Here is a 5,364-nt window from a genome sequence, read left to right as displayed (position 1 = left end):
CGAGTTTTAATGACTCCAACCTAAGTGTTTGTTAACTTCTTACTTCAACTGTAAGTGTATTCTGGACAATGGACCACTTTATAGAGACAGGTGAAGGGATTATAGGTGGGTCCAGAATATGTACCTCCATTACCTGTGGACAGAGGTAGAAAATGATTGCTTTAGCAAATAGAAATGTGTCTTCTGGTTTATCTCAACCCTTAATCCATCTCTGTTTCTATGATTCCAGGTCCACCTCTCTAACCACTGGGCTATCTTCTGCTACATTAGTATGCAATTGGGGCGGCAGGTAGCCTAGTGGTTAGAGCGTTGGACAAGTTACCGAAAGGTTGCAAGATCGAATCCCCGAGCTGACAAAGCAAAAATCTGTCGTTCTGCCCCTGAACAAGGCAGTTAACCCACTGTTCCTAGGCCGTCATTAAAAATAACATTTTTTTCTTAACTGACTTGCCAAGTAAAATAAAATGAATAAAAAAAATGAACTTCAATAATCCAACAGACAATATGCCGTGTAAATTTTTCACTGACAAATGTTTTCTGCCTTTGTTGTTGTGTTTGCCGACCTTCGCTCGTTCTGTGCTCATTAGAACGGTGTGCCTTTGGCAACCTGCCTGGGAGCAGAACTTCTGAAGTGCGTCTTAAGTACAGTATGATATGTTCTCTCTTAAGCCTGCTCCTCCTTTTTTCTTGATTAATAGTTAGGATGTTGTTGCAGCTGAGGGTATGGCTCAGTTCTGAGGACATGGTCAAACACATACAGGCAATGGAAATGTCGAGTTTGTTAGTTAGCCAACAATATATCTCCACACTTTTACATTACATTACATCTTTTACACACTGAGGCCCCGTATACACACAAGTTATACAACATGTTTGGCAGAACAGTTGTGATACAACTGTTTTTCACCACAAAAATAATTACACAAATGGTTGTGGAGACACCACACAACGGCTACATAAAATATTATGTGCAGACAACATATTTGATACAACTGAGTTTATATCACAACTATTATGTCAAATGCGTTTTACATCAGTTTTGCAACCTGAGTGTGTACAGGGCCTCAGCACAACATCTGCGACTCATTCCTAATACTTTATCCCATCAAGGTAAAATAATGTCTTTACAGTTCCTGTATTAGTCCACATAATCTGATTTGTTCCCTGGCTGGAGCACTGTCATTTCTTCATCTTTAACACCTTGCACATACCACATTCACTGTTAATGAGAAATTGTATGTATGTATCTTAGCCATGTGGTTTATGACCCCCGGGAAGCTAATGCTGAGCTCCAGCAGTGAGATTGGATGTTCTTTCCTCTCTTCAATCTGCTTAGACGTGAGCCCATCTTAATCATAACCCCCTGGTGTCTCTGTCACAGTGGAGAGATGGAGACCGATATACCTATGATGACAAGGTAAAGCTGTTTTTTGGGGGGCGGGGGGGGTGACTGTTCCAAGTTCTGCCGAATCCCTTTCAGGCTTTAATAAAAAACCCACGTCCCTGTTTAAGTCAGGTGGGGAAACAGCCAACTGTGGTCTGATAAGGGCTTCGACTCGCCAAGCGGGCGTGTTTTCCGTTTGATTCGAGTTCATGTAGAATCTCCAGCAGGGAGGACATGTTTCAGCGTCGGGCAGCTTCTGGCGTGCTCGTGGCCTTGCCTGCTTCCGAAGTAACCACGCTGCTTTACTGAAGGATGCCTGTGTCCTCTACGGGTCCACGTTCATGGTGTGGTGTGGCCGGGCACCGAGTATGTACATTTTAATCCTTTTGCACGCTTTGTCACCTTAGCAGTCACTCTCCGATATTCATTACTTCACCTCTCCTTTGCACTTTCCCAACTCATATAAAACATAATTGTCTTTTCTGAACATTTCAGAAATGATTATCATAACTTTAATGAGAAAGGTGAAGAGGGAATTATTAGAATATTGATAGAAAGGGAATGTTATCAACGTATGTCTGCCAGAGGATAGGCTTACTTACACCTAATTTATCTTGTACGACTATCTGCCATGTATATTTACACTTCATTGTTGATTTCCTAGGCTTTTCTTTGAATTAGTTTTATCTTGAATGATCCCGCGTTCAATTAAACATGAATTATCTGAGTGCTTGTCTGTCTCATAAGACTCACACTCAGGAGTAGGAGGTTGTTTGTCTGATTGAAAAGCATTTTTGACCAAGGTCATAACTTCATTATTCACACAACTTCACAGAAGATCTCAGCGAATAAGAGAATGTATTAGTGTCTAAGTGGTTTTTTTAATACAAATATGAGCAAAATATATGTATTATACAGCCACTGCTATTTCAATTATTTATGGATTTGTTTTTATTAGTGTCCTCCAATTTTCACTTCTTGCTGAGGATACCCTATAGAGAAAAGGTATATGCTAAAGGGGCAATTCAATTAAGTGTGGCAGATATTCAATTCAGGTTCAATGCGTACAACAATACTTTGCTTCATGTATCTTTTTTCATCAAACCAGAGACAGAATCACCTGTTTATTAAATTGGTAATCTGTAAGAAAAAGATACAAACCAAATCAAATAAACACCTCCATTTACATTCTAATGGAGACATAGTGACACTTCTTTCAAGTAAATGTGACTCGTTCCTACCAAGTACTTGTATTTCCCTGACAATGTTTTCAATTCCTTCTCAGTGGTGTGCATGAGCTCCAATATTTCATATGAATTCAGATATTTCTCTGATGAGAACCGACACCCAACAAGAGAGACACAGATGAGATGCTACTGCAGATGATTAGATAGTTAATTTATTCATACTTTTGAAGCTAGTCACTTAATTAGCTTGAGGCTCATTTGAAGTGTGAAAGGTACGGATCTGGGACATGATGATATCCAATATGTATTTCCTGTGAATTTATTTGTATGGAAATGACATCTTGCAGTTCAAAGTTTAAACTATGTGCAAAACAAGCTATAAACTCAACTAAAAATACACTCAGATTCTACGATGTGTGAGTCAGAGGAGTGTTAGTACCGTGTGAGATCTGAAAGGATTAACGGGGATGGAGACTGCCACAGTTGGGTTACTATTTATAATATACAGCATTTCTTTCTGTACAACTATCTTGAATCATCTTATATCTTCCAGAGAATCTCTCATTTTATACATTCCGTTTGTCTCATTTCTGGCGTTTCACCCATTAAAGTGATCCTTGAAGTCTCAACAGCGCTTGTGACCTTGTATGTAATTTTGTCTAAAAAGCTACTTCTCTCGAAAGAGCACCAACATATCTCGCTGACAATAGAAGCAAAATAACGAGCGGTTGGCGCCGATGCCGCTCCCCACTTCAAAAAAACGACAACATCTAATGGGGAATGTGGAGTAAAAGAGGAGCGTGGAGTTTGCCAACAAGGTTGATAGGGAGAAACGAGAGAATGAATGGGGAGGGGAAAGAGAAATTGAAGGAGAGTTCAAGGCTCTCTCTTGTCTGACTGCGTCTCTTTTCTCCCACCTCCCGGCGCTTTCCAATCTGTTTGGTGGCCAGGTGTGCCACTCCTCTCTCGGTATTGATTTGACACCATGAAGGGTCTCGCCAAACCTGTCAGAGGGCGCATGCCAACATGGCAGATGAGAAAGCCGCTGAGTCTGTTGGGGCTTTGCCTTGCCCTGCTCTCGGGCACGTCACCTCCTCGGCCCGACGGAGGCAACGCCACGGAGACAACCCTCTCATGATTCACTTTGACGGGGCTGCATTGTTCCGGCAATAGGGCCCGGGCTTGTTTCCCATAGCAGATGTTAGAAACTGCACCCATTGGCACTTGCTGTGATAACCCTAGCTGAGGAGGAGAAAGAGGCTACTGCTGCTGGCTGCTGTTGAAAAACAAAGGCGTTCGCCTCTGGTATATTCACGTGGAGGGTTGCACAATGAGTGGTTGACATAATACCCAAGCCAGGTTGTGAAGCCCCTGTAGAAGGCACAACCCTATGGGGTTGTTAACTGTTATACTCTTTGTCCCCCCCCCCCCCCCCCCGAGCCAGAATACGTCAGTATACTGATTGATGTGCAAAACTTGATGATTCACCCATGCTTCCTTTTTGGTTGAGTGATTTGGGACCCGTACATGAAGGACTACTGTGCTCTCCCTTTGGTCTGGTCCTTGGGCTCCTCGTGAAGAGCTCATAATGAGGCCGGTTGCTAAGCCCCAGGAGCAATGAGCTCCCTAAAATTCTCCACATGTATATTTTTCATCCTCTAATCAAATGAGGTTTGGCCGTCCTCTCTGCAGAGCACAAAGCAGGAAGCCCGATTTGAGTCCTTCCTGACAATCTGCAAGTGGGGTTGAGGAAAGCACCAGTATCAGCACACTCGCAGATAAGTACAGTCTGCAACAAAAACAAATCGCAGGAAATGCATGTTTACCAGCAATATTCACTGCACCAGGGAAAAAACATAAGGAAACAAATGGCTGACCTTCAGGCTTGTACTTCTGCTACTGTAGAGTATCGTAATTATATTTGGCATCAGACCAAAATAGCATCAACCTTAATTAAGCAACAATGATGAAGACAATAGCGACAGGACAACAGTTGTTCCTAGACTAGTTCAGTGTTCAGACAGACATTATATTATTGAACATTACTTATATTGCTCAAGAAAAGTAACTGAGTCCTTTGTCCGATGCAGAGCTCATTAAAGGAGGAATCCGCAGCTTGTGGGTGACCCTATGTGTAGGGTATTCACTTTGAACGAAAACAAGGGAATTGAGCCCTGAGCTGCCATGGGCTGGCCTTCTGGGATAGGTGTATCTTTGAGCTAATCCCACCTACTTGAATGATCATGCTGCCCCAGAGCTGGAGAGGAGGTGAAAGTCACTTGCAACCTTATGTTACAAACAGAGAAGACGAAGCCAACAAGCACCATTCTCGGCTCTTGAATCAACTTGACCCAAAAAGAGAAAAAGGAGAGAAAATTAAAAATTCATTTTGAAAAGGTAGAAGAGTGAAGCCGGAAATGGCCACATATTTAGCCTGCTAACTACGTTAGCTGCTAACCTCAGTGTGTTCGTAAGACTGCTGAACAATTAATCAAAATGGCCACCCGGACTATTTACATTGACATGCAGCAAGTAGTCCAAACAATTTGTTACTTCAATAGTACACGGTACAATGCAATGTAATATTCCCGTATACACCACACTGTATTCTGTATAAACAAAATCCAATCAACTTTGATTTTGATAACAGAATATGCATGGACTATGAGTAAATTAAAGTGAGAACATATGCACTGTTTATGAATTCAACCATCAATCTTCTGTTGACAACAGCTAAATGGGGGGGTAAGACATTACCACCAAATAAGTCAGTGTCACAACAGTCCTTTACAT

General features: G+C 41.9%; 1 pseudogene; it reads right to left on the bottom strand.

Annotated features, from left to right (window-relative positions):
* Positions 1-3,238: 3,238 nt before the first annotated feature.
* LOC149980857 (uncharacterized) lies at positions 3,239-4,816 on the bottom strand (annotated as a pseudogene).
* Positions 4,817-5,364: the final 548 nt, after the last annotated feature.

This window comes from Oncorhynchus mykiss, chromosome 9, assembly GCF_057628025.1.
Source record: "Oncorhynchus mykiss isolate SJ-2025 chromosome 9, ASM5762802v1, whole genome shotgun sequence".
In the NCBI taxonomy this organism is placed as follows: domain Eukaryota; kingdom Metazoa; phylum Chordata; class Actinopteri; order Salmoniformes; family Salmonidae; genus Oncorhynchus; species Oncorhynchus mykiss.
This window is presented reverse-complemented; position numbering and strand designations above follow the sequence as displayed.